This window comes from Schistocerca piceifrons, chromosome X (assembly GCF_021461385.2).
Source record: "Schistocerca piceifrons isolate TAMUIC-IGC-003096 chromosome X, iqSchPice1.1, whole genome shotgun sequence".
In the NCBI taxonomy this organism is placed as follows: Eukaryota; Metazoa; Arthropoda; class Insecta; order Orthoptera; family Acrididae; genus Schistocerca; species Schistocerca piceifrons.
The window spans coordinates 642,295,776-642,308,520 of NC_060149.1; positions in this window are offsets into that span (position 1 = coordinate 642,295,776).

Below are 12,745 nucleotides of genomic sequence, written 5' to 3' on the forward strand. Positions count from 1 at the left end.
AAGACGCTAAGGAGGGATGTTACTTTCTTTTAATGATGCTAAAGGGTATGGAGTGCCTAAAAGGAGGAACTAAGTTTGCATTTTTGAGATGGAGGAGACAATGGAAATGGCTCTTGAAAACAATGTTTAATTTAGGTATTCATACGAGGGGGCACAAAAAAAACGGGAAATTCGTCATAACGTCTTCATTTCTTAATATTTTTACACCAAATTTCGATCATCTTCGAAGTATTCTCCATTGACCACAACGCACTTCTTCTAACGATCGTTCCGTTGTTCAAAACAGTTTTTAAATTCACTGTCTGGGATGTTCTTTAGGCCGTCTATCGGTTTTTATTTTACCTCCTCCACAGTGGCAAAAAGCTTTCCTTCCATGTCCCTTTTGAACCTGGGGAACAAAAAGAAATCATAGGGAGCTAGATCCGGTACTAGAGAATGGGGAGGGGGTGGATAATCGGTGTCATGTCGTTTTTGTTCAAAAACTGCTTTACGGAGAGGGTGGTGTGGGCCGGCGCGTTGCCTTGACAGAGGAACTAGTCGCCTGTGCGCCAAAGATCTGCCCTTTTCTTCCGGATATTCTCTCTCAATCTTTTCAAAACCTCCAAGTAGAATACCCGGTTTACAGTTTCACCTGGTGGAACGAACTCCGCGTGCACAACACCTGTGCAATCGAAGAAACAACTGAGTATTGTCTTGATGTTCGACTTCACTTGGCGAGTTTTTCTGGGACGAGGAGAGCCACTTGTCTTCCACTGGCTTCACTGCTGCTCCGTTTCGAGGTCGTATCCATAGCACCACGATTCATCGCCAGTTGATCAATAGTTCAGCGACGCTCTTCACGAATGAGGTCGCTTCTTGACGTTGAGGGGCGTCCTGAACGGGGGTGTTCTTCAGTTGCCATTTCTCCATTTTTAAAACGTAAAAATTACTCCTAGACCTTGTTTTTACTTAAGGAATCATCCCCACGAGCTGTGCCGGCCAGAGTGGCCGAGCGGTTCTAGGTGCTACAGTCTGGAACCGCGCGTCGGCTGCGGTCGCAGGTTCGAATCCTGCCTCGGAATTCAGCGACGCTCTTCACGAATGAGGTCGCTTCTTGACGTTGAGGGGCGTCCTGAACGGGGTTGGTCTTCAGTTGCCATTTCTCCATTTTTAAAACGTGGAAACCACTCCTGGACCTTGTTTTTACTTAAGGAATCATCCCAATAAGCTGTGCCGGCCAGAGTGGCCGAGCGGTTCTAGGCGCTACAGTCTGGAACCGCGTGACCGCTACTGTCGCAGGTTCGAATCCTGCCTCGGGCATGGGTGTGTGTGATGATTAGTTTTCATAATGAATGCCATTACCCCAATAATGGTGACAACCATTACCCTAACAAATGGTGAGTACTTCTGGATGGGACACTAATGGTCAGTTGACATATGGGCATTGCTGTTTCCCTGACCAGAGTGACTACCGTTACTCTAAATGTATAATGGATTAAAGAAAAACTTAGTTTCCACAGGGAGTCATTTAACACTCTTACAAAATACCTTTTCGAGACTGATATCTAAAATACTCCTCTGTGGTGCTAACAAGGGAGAAATTGAGTCAATAATTAAATCACTGAAGACTAAGGACTCTCATGGATATTATGGAGTACCTAGTAGAACAGTAAAGTATTGTGCTGCACATGTCAGCCCTGTACTTAGCCATATTTGTAATTTTTCCTTTAAGAATGGCCAGTTTCCTGAATTTTTAAAATACTCAGTAGTATTCTGCTTTATAAAAAGGGAAAAAGGGATAATGTAGACAATTTCAGACATCTCTCTATGCCTAAGTGTTTGCTAAAGTTATTGAAAAGGCTGTGTATATAAGGATGACTGATTATTTTATATCACATAATTTGCTATCAGATATACAGTTCAGTTTTAGAAATGGTTTAACATCTGAGGTAGGGGATAGATTTAACAAAAGGTTTTGAACGCTAGGCATCTTTTTTGATTCAACTAAAAATTTTGATTGTGTTGATCACAAAATACTGCTCCAGAAATTAGACCATTACAGAACACGGGGAGTAGCTCTCTATTGGTTCACCTCTTACTTTAACATCAGAGAGAAAAATATCATTATCCACCGTGTTGAGAATGGCTATGATGTGGAGCCTGAATGGGACACAGTTAAATGGCAGTGCCCCAGGGATCAGTGCTGGAGCCACTTCTGTTCCTTATTTATATTAATGATATGCCCTATAGTATTACAGGTGACTCTAAAATATTTCTGTTTGGTGATATCAATAGCTTGGTAGTAAATGATGTTGTGTGCAATGTCGGCACTGTTTAAAGTAGTGCACTTCATGGCATAAGTTCATGGCTTTTAGAAAATAATCCAATGCTAAATCACAGTAAAACTCTGTTTTTAAAGTTTCTAACACACATTCAACAAAACCCAACGTTATCATTTCACAGAATGGGCATATGATTAGTGAAACTGAACAGTTCAAATTTCTAGGTGTTCAGATAGAAAGTAAACTGCTGTGGAAAGCCCACATTCAGGATCTTGTTCAAAGACTTAATGCTGCCATTTTCACTATTCAAACGGTATCTGACGTAAGTGATAGTTCGACGTGAAAAGTACTCTATTTAGCTTATTTCCGTTCGCTTGCGACAAATAGTATTATATTTTGGAGTAACTCTTCCTATTCTCAAAGGATATTTTTGCGTCAGAAATGGGTGGTTTGGGCAGTAAGTGGTGTAGGTTTGAAAAACCTCTTGTAACGCCTGTTCATTAGTCTGGGTATTCTGATATTGACCTCTCTATATATATAGATTTTTAGCTGTCGTTTCTTGCCAACGATATAAGCTTATTCCCAAGAATTAGCTGTTATAACTCAGTTAATACTAGGCAGAAATCCAGTCTGCATTTGGATCACACTTCCTAGACACATGTGCAGGAAGGTGTGCAGCATACTGCTGCATCTATTTTTAGTAGGCTACCACAAGAATACAAAAATCTTACCAGTAATCAACGCGCTTTCAAATCGAAACTGAAGAGTATTTTCATGGGTCAGTCCTTCTATTCTGTTTAGGAGTTCCTTGAAACATTAAGCTGATTCCTGTGTTATATTGTTGAATGTGTTTATATAAACTTATGGCTTGTCTTCTTTTGGATTCATAAACATGTAATTTCATGTACTGACACGTTCCATGATCTTGAACATTTGCTCCTCACTCTGGTCCTATGCAGCTAGATGTGTAAAATAAAAAATAATATTGGGGAGCAGTGAAGGTTCACTGACATGGTGACTATTATTACATCATCCTTGGTGACTCCCATTACCACAGACACATAGCTAATACTTTTAGGTGGACCAACAGTGGTCAGTTGACATATGGTGATTGCTGTTACCTTGATCACAGTCACTACAGTTACTATGAACGCTTGGTGGGTTCTACAAAGCGGCAATGATGGTCAGTTGACATGGAGATTGCCATTATCCCGATCATTGTGGCTAACAAAATGGTTCAAATGGCTCTGAGCACTATGGGACTTAACATCTGAGGTCATCAGTCCCCTAGAACTTAGAACTACTTCGACCTAACTAACCTAAGGACATCACCCACATCCATGCCCGAGGCAGGATTCGAACCTGCGACCGTAGCAGTCACGCGGTTCTGGACTGAAGCGCCCTAACCGCACGGCCACCGCGGCCGGCTGTGGCTAACACTACCTCGAATGTATGGCGGGTACAGTTGCGTGAAGCAATGATGGGCAGTTTACTGGGTGAGAACTGTTACCTCAGATACCATGAGGTGGCGGCAATGATGGTCAGTTGACATGTGTTGACTGTCATTACTCATACTGTGGTAACTATTCTTGTACTGACTGCATGGTGCACACTATTATAGAAGCAGTTATGATCAGTTGACATAATGACTGCCATTATCCAGATCAAGGTGACTATCCTGAATTCATGGTGAGTACTATGGAGTGGGCAAATGACCATCAGTTGACAAATGGTAACTATCATTACCCTGGCTATGATAACTACTGTTACCGTGAAAACATGGTGGATGCTATTATGGGAGGAAGGATGGTTAGCTGAAGTGATGACTGCTGTTGCCCCAATCATGATGACTGCCATTATCCTGAAATGCACTGTATTATTCTACAATTAAGAAAAATTATGTGCTTACAATTGGTGTCAGTTAATGGGTATTAAAATTGTATTGTAAAACCAGAAGCTGACCTGATTTAACGAAAATAAAAATTTTCTGTATTATGTGTCAAAATCAACTCCAAAAAACTATAACACCTTCATTGGGCATGTGCAAGTGTCAACAAGCCCTGTCTTTCCTGAGAGAGTTCATGTGCATTTATGTCAACTCGCTAAAATATGACATCCCTGGATATTGTGTCAATAATGCACATGCACAGGCATCAACAGGTCCAATCATTTTGTCACTTCCAGTTATGCCTCCTAAATTTAAGACAACTCTCGACTCATCTGAGAGCTTACTAATTAACAATGTGTACACACCTCATGACAGCCTCTCTGACATCTCGTGCATACAATGAAGAGGGAGGAGAAGAGGTCAGAGCTTGGATGGATGTGTGAAACTTATGGCTATGGCGACTTGGCCCAGGATGATCTCCAATCATCTGCTGAAGGTCATCACTCATCCATCATGTGCAAGCATCATGTCATCATTGACTATGACTGCATGGTGTCATCAACAAAGTGGTGGTGGGAAATTTAAAAGTGCAAGATAGTTTTGGTGGGAACTTAAAAAGAATGCAAGACTACAGCGACAGTAACATTTTTAAAAAAAACTGGAATGGCACTGGTGGAAACTTAAAAAAGCTTAACATCCATTAAAATGAAACATCCAATCACAGCACAATATGCTTTTACCTATAACTAAAAAGTCAAGGAATATGTAGTCAGTGCATCAATAATGCTGCATTGTCTACCATAAATAAAACGTACTACTTACGTTATGGATGTAGGTTAATGATGCAACTGATGTTTATCGATATTGAGTTTGATGTTTCTATTAACCACTCTGGAAAGTATTGTAAATTTCGTTTTGCAGCTCATGCTTGTCGTCAATGAATCTGAATTATCACAGCAAAATATGACACTCGTTTTGATTACTTGGCAAATAACTGAAACTCAGAACTTGTTACTGAGCATTTTGCTTGTTGGAATAAGTTGTAACTTATCCTCACTTGTCTGTGAGGAAGCACATTTCCATTTTTGTTGAGTCGGGGAAATGTGACAGGCTTGGAGTTTACAAAATTACTGACATGCTGACTAAGTGAAAAAATAGGTAATAAAGTAAGGTGTCTACTCTTAGAAAATTATTAATGTTCAGCCAGTGGGACAATCACTCAGCGCTTTCTTAACACACACACACACACACACACACACACACACAACGCCACAAAAAATTGAAACTCTGACGTACATTACTGTTAACAACTTTACATTTTCCAGCTACTGATTATTTGCAGCAATTCAGGAATGTTTTCTCTCATTCAGTATTGCACAATCTGAAGCAGCTGGGAGCACAAAATGTACGCAGGGGCAGCTGTCTCCAAAAAATACCTGACCATGATATCATTCAGAGCAGTGGTCATCATCGTGTATCTGAAGGACTGCAAAAGACTGAAGATTGAATTGAGTTTCTGATCTCTTGACATATCTCAGTAGGCTGAACAACAAGGACACTGGGGATATTTGAGATCGACTTCTAATATATAACTTATGTCAGATTCATCTAGTATATTTTTCACAGTTCCACCTATGAAACCATGCTCAACAAATTGTAGTTGTGCTATGTCCATATTAAATTGCAATTTTTCATTACAAATTTTCGACAATGCATCCCATATCAGGCTAGGTGAGATCAAATGGTGGGCTGGATCTATTTCGCATGTTTTAAGACAGAGTACGTAGAAAATTTCAAATACATTGTCCAAAAGCAAGAAACTAGTTTTCAAATATAACTGAGTTAAATTTCCTAATGCCTTGCATTCAGATAAGCTCCACACTTTGCATGCTCTAGGGTAATCCAAACATTTGATTACTGTGTCACCAGTCAACAAGCTTTAGAACACCTCAGTTGACAACACCCTGTTCTTCCAACAAAACTATTTCGTTAGTTACATACCTGTGAGGTATTTATGAAATGAAACTGCTTACTGTCATGGATAACGCTCTCTTGTTTTTTTTTTTTTTTTCAATTCGGAAAATTTTAAATATAAGTCATATTGTTCTAGAGAGCATATCAGAAATCTGAACGAATGTGTAAGCTGAAATTTTGTGTCGCCACAATAGCCCACTGCAACAGATTTAATGAACGCTCAAAGCGCCTCTTCCTCTTTGGGACTAATAATCATCTGTTTATTTTGCAACAAGTAATTTTTATGTGGTCTGCAATCAGATGCAGCTGTCTGCTAAACCTATCGATGCAGTCAATATTTCAGTACCGCTGAATCTCCGAATATTCATCAGTGTAACTGCCGTACACATAAAATGCAGTACTACGTGGTTTGTGGACATGAATTTCGTTGCTAACGTCCCACTGTATCAGGGAGTCAGCGTCTCAATAAATGACAAATGGTAACTTTAATTAGTTGCTATATCAGTCGAATTTTATATATTGTTTCTCTAACTGATATTGCATTCCACTTGAAAATAAAACGGAGATTGGACTAATGAAAGACATTCTGATGACGCTGTTACTGAATTTTTTGGTCTGTATGCTAAAACATATGTGCTTAAGACTGAGTCAAGGTGTGTTACTTGTAAAGCAAAGGGTATGGAACAGTTTTGTGTTAAAGAATTAAGCATAGCTGATTAACAGCAATGAGTGTTGAATTCTGAAGTTTAATTAACTGTACAGCATCCCATTGCCATGTCCTTTCTAGTGTTAAACAGCACAAGCCATGTTTATTAGCATAAAATGATAAACGTTTTATATTCCCAGATAAAGTGAATGTGTTAGCTTAGAGTCAAAAATTGCCTGAAAAATGGTGATGATGGCTAATTTTGTGGCATGTGTATAAAACTACAAAATGTTATTTTTAACTGATTTTTACTAGAAGATAAAGTTAAATGTGATTTCTGTGTATGTATGAAAGCATACAGAACATTAAATGTGATTTGCAACTAATTAATAACATGAAAATATGAACAAAGAATTAAATGTGATTTCTAACTGATTTACTACGTGAAAAATAACAAATTAATGTATAATATATCTATTTTATCCATGTAATCAGTAAGTACCTTCAGTTCTTTGGTTTAAGAGTGCATCTACATCTACATCCATACTCCGCAAGCCACCTGACGGTGTGTGGCGGAGGGTGCCCTGAGTACCTCTATCGGTTCTCTCTTCTATTCCAGTCTCGTATTGTTTGTGGAAAGAAGGATTGTCGGTATGCTTCTGTGTGGGCTCTAATCTCTCTGATTTTATCCTCATGGTCTCTTCGCGAGATATACGTAGGAGGGAGCAATATACTGCTTGACTCTTCCGTGAAGGTATGTTCTCGAAACATTAACAAAAGCCCGTACCGAGCTACTGAGCGTCTCTCCTGCAGTCTTCCACTGGAGTTTATCTATCATCTCCGTAACGCTTTCGCGATTACTAAATGATCCTATAACGAAGCACACTGCTCTCCGTTGGATCTTCTCTATCTCTTCTATCAATCCTATCTGGTACGGATCCCACACTGCTGAGCAGTATTCAAGCAGTGGGCGAACAAGCGTACTGTAACCTACTTCCTTTGTTTTCAGATTGCATTTCCTTAGGATTCTTCCAATGAATCTCAGTCTGGAATCTGCTTTACCGACGATCAACTTTATATGATCATTCCATTTTAAATCACTGCTAATGCGTACTCCCAGATGATTTATGGAATTAACTGCTTCCAGTTGCTGACCTACTATTTTGTAGCCAAATGATAAGGGATCTATCTTTCTATGTATTCGCAGCACATTATACTTCTCTACATTGAGATTCAATTGCCATTCCCTGCACTATGCGTCTATTCGCTGCAGATCGTTCTGCATTTCAGTACAATTTTCCATTGTTACAACCTCTCGATACACCACAGCATCATCTGCAAAAAGCCTCAGTGAACTTCCGATGTCATCCACAAGGTCATTTATGTATATTGTGAATAGCAACGGTCATAGACACTCCCCTGCGGCACACCTGAAATCACTCTTACTTCGGAAGACTTCTCTCCATTGAGAATGACATGCTGCGTTCTGTTATCTAGGAACTCTTCAATCCAATCACACAATTGGTCTGATGGTCCATATGCTCTTACTTTGTTCATTAAACGACTGTGGGGAACTGTATCGAACGCGTTGCGCAAGTCAAGAAACACGGCATCTACCTGTGAACCCGTGTCTATGGCCCTCTGAGTCTCGTGGACGAATAGCACGAGCTGGGTTTCACACGACCGTCTTTTTCGAAACACATGCTGATTCCTACAGAGTAGATTTCTAGTCTCCAGAAAAGTCATTATACTCGAACATAATACGTGTTCCAAAATTCTACAACTGATCGACGTTAGAGATATAGGTCTATAGTTCTGCACATCTGTTCGACGTCCCTTCTTGAAAACGGGGATGACCGGTGCCCTTTTCCAATCCTTTGGAACGCTACGCTCTTCTAGAGACCTACGGTACACCGCTGCAAGAAGGGGGGCAGGTTCCTTCGCGTACTCTGTGTAATATCGAACTGGTATCCCATCAGGTCCAGCGGTCTTTCCTCTTTTGAGCGATTTTAATTGTTTCTCTATCCCTCTGTCGTCTATTTCGATATCTACCATTTTGTCATCTGTACGACAATCTAGAGAAGGAACTACAGTGCAGTCTTCCTCTGTGAAACAGCTTTGGAAAAAGACATTTAGTATTTCGGCCTTTAGTCTGTCATCCTCTGTTTCAGTACCATTTTGGTCACAGAGTGTCTGGACATTTTGTTTTGATCCACCTACTATTTGACATCTCTTGGTTCTGACCTCCATCGTAGAGAAGTCGAAAGAAGGGGTAAAATGTGGGTAAGAGGGGCTGTGACGACCTTCTCATCGAGTGACACCTCCACAGTGACGTTGGGCAGAACTGTGGAGAAACCTCGTGCTAACGTGACATCTTTAACCCACCATACAACTCACATAAACCTCTGAGCTGTGGCCTTTTTTCAAAGGTGATATCACTAAATGAACGTACAAAATGTCACTTTTAACTGATTTGTACTGCAAGAGAAAATTAAATGTGATTTTTACGTGTGTGTGATATTATAAAGAAAATTAAATTCGATTTGCAGCTGATCAGTGCTGCTAAAATCTAAAAAACGAATTAGATGTGGTTTGTAATTGATTTACTGCGTGAGAAATCAAAAATAAACATATAATACATTTATTTAATTTATCTCATCTGTCAGTTCCTTCAGTTTTTTGGTGTAAAAGTACTGTAATGTTGTTAATATATTTGATAAATGATTCGATACTCTCCAACGTGATGGCTACATACTGACTGGTTGTTTCTTTTTAATGCCCAGTAGAATACTAGAGGTACTGTGACGACCTTCTCATCGTGTGACACTTCCACGATGGCGTTGGACAGAACTGTGGTAAAATCTGGTGCCTATGTGACATCATTTACCCACCTCACGGCTCACATGAACTTCCTAGCTGTGCCCCTTTTTCCTATGGGATGTCCCTAAACATCTTAAAACGAATTTCGGTGTAGTTCCTTTGAAAGAGCAAGTCCTATTTCTTATTACATCCCGAGCTTCCGCTTCATTTCTAATGATGTAGGCGACGGAACGTCCAGTCTTAAAGTTCATTACATACTGTTCAGGGATAGATTAGACGCATTGCGTCACGTGATGACAGAGAATATCAGTCAGAGGGAACCGGGTCAAAAGACGTGAACCTCACAGTTTGCAAACATACAGAGTTATACTGGAAACAGATGGACGAAGTGCTAAATAAGGTTAGAGAACAAGCAGTCCACGCCATCGACAAAGGTACTAGAAGGCAGAACGCGAAAGGCAATCATGTTTCAGTGGTCGAAAAGGATGTAGCTAGAATTAGGAAGAGAGTCACACATTAGGCTCAGACACGTCTATACCCACAAGAGCACATGCTGGAAATTCCTCTCCCGAAATTCGAATGTAACAAAGTATTAAAGAAAGTTTTTCTCTTTTAGTCACATATTTCGAAATTAAAGATACTGCTGAATACCATAAACCATATTTATATCTGACGCTAATCATTTGCACTAAAACGACTAGAGAATGAATGGTTTCGGGATAGGGAAAAACAAACACCACTACAGCGACATAAATCGTTAACAACACCTTACCACTGATTTGTTCCTCTGTGCTGAATCCTATCTGCCAGGTCATGAGTGCAGAGGAAAAAGTCTTGCTCATCCGCTGTTCTTGAGTGCCCAGAAAGAAACTTCCTTTTCGAGCTGAATCGTCTTTCGCACAGTGAATGTAACTGATCAGTTCTCCAAGGTAAGTCCTAAGTGAGGAGAATGTAATGTGGAGGTCGCTCATTCTGCTAAACAATTAGTAAGTGGCTAGAAAGCTACTCGATCGAGGGCCACTCATCACTTCATAAACATCAGTTACTCGTCATAGGTGGCTGAGGACGCTCTCGACAGGAACATAGACGAACCTCTGCCATTCCACCACTCTAGCGATATGTACACGGTGACAATTATTGAACTATATGAAAAAAGAAAATTAGTTAAAAACTAAGGTGTGCACACACTTTATTTGACATATAAACGTCACTACAGATATCCGGATTTAGGCTATAACATGTTCGATATGCCTGCCACCATTGACGACGATGTGGCGCAAACGAATAGCGAAATTCTGTATGACCCGCTCAAGTGTCATAACATCGATCCTGTCGGTGTCCTCCTGAATGGCTGTTTTCAGTTCAGCAATGGTTTTGGGGTTATTGCTCTACACCTTGACTTTAATATAACTGCACAAAAAGGAGTCACGTGTGTTCAGATCCGGAGAATATGGAGACCAATCGAGACCCGTGCCAGTAGCCTTCTGGGTACCCAGAGCGAGAATGCGGTCCCTTAAGCGCTCCTCCTGGATATCAAACACTCTCGTGCTTGGATGGGGTTGAGCTCCGTCTTCCATGAACCACATCTTGTCGAAATGAGGGTCATTTTGAATAATGGGGATGAAATCATCTTCCAAAACCTTCAAGTGCCGTTTGGTAATCACGGTGCCATCAAGGAATATCGCACCGTTTATTCCGTGAGTGGACACTGCACACCACACAGAGAGTGAAGAGACTTCCCGATCGCGGAATACGGATTCTCAGTCCCACAAGTGCGTCGGTTTTGCTTATTGTCAGACCCAGCCAAATGAAAGTGGGCTTCGTTGCATGCATGCGCATACTAATTCCCATCATGCTCCGCGGCCAACCCAGCTGTTTGAACCTCCTAACGGAAACCGCTCAGAAATTATGACGATTTTATTTCGTATAGTTCAATAACTGCCACCCTGTAACTGGAATGTAAAAAACGTGGGCACATGGCTGCAGTCGGTCAAAGCTTGCCTAGGCCTTAGCATGGCGTGGCACATCATTGCAAAGCATCAAGGCGATGCCATTAACCGATGGCAAAAATCCACTCAACCTGATGTTCCCACTGTTCATCAGCAATATGGACGTGGATCCTCAAGTGGATACAAGAGTTTCCACGTGCCTAATTAACGTTAGAAGCTGCAGGTGCATCGTCTCTTATTCTTTGGTACTACTACTGTGAACATCATATCATAACATATAGAGTAGTCAGCACATTACGAACTGGCAGAATACGGCGCTGCAGTCGGCAACGCCTATATAAGACAGCAAGTGTCTCGAGCAGTTGTTAGAGCGGTTACTGCCGCTACAATGGCAGGTTATCAAGATTTAAGTGAGTTTGAGTGTGGAGTTATAGTCGGAGAGCGAGCGATGGCACACAGAATCTCCGAGGTAGCGATGAAGTAGCGATTTTGCAGTACGACAATTTCACGAGTGTTTCGTGAAAATCAGGAATCCGGTAAAATATTAAATCTCTGACATCGCTGCGGCCGGAAAAAGATCCTGGAAGAACAGGACAGACGACGACTGAAGACAATCGTTCAACGTGACAGAAGTGCGAGCCTTCCGCAAACTGTTGCAGATTTCAATGCTGCGCCATCAGCAAGTGTCAGCGTGCGAACCATTCAACGAAACATCATCGTAACGGGCTTTCGGAGACGATGGCCCACTCGTGTACCCTTGATGACTGCATGATACAAAGCTTTACACTTCACCTTGTCGCGACAACACCGGCAATGGACTATCGATGACTGGAAACTTGTTGCGTGGTCGGACGAGTCTCGTTTCAAATTGTATGGAGCGGATGGACGTGTACGGGTATGGAGACAACCTCATGAATCCATGGACCCTGCATGTCAGCAGAGCACTGTTCAAGCTGGTAGAGGTTCTGTAATGGTGTGAGGCATGATCAGTTGGAGTGATGTGGGACCCTTGATACTTCTAGATACGACTCTGACAGGTGACACGTATGTAACCATCCTGTCTGATCGCCTGTATCCATCCATGTCCATTGTGCACTCCGACGGATTTGGGCAATTCCAGCAGGACAATGCGACACCCCACACGTCCAGAAATGCTACAGAGTGGCTCCAGGAACACTCTTCTGAGTTTAAACACTTCCGCTGGCCA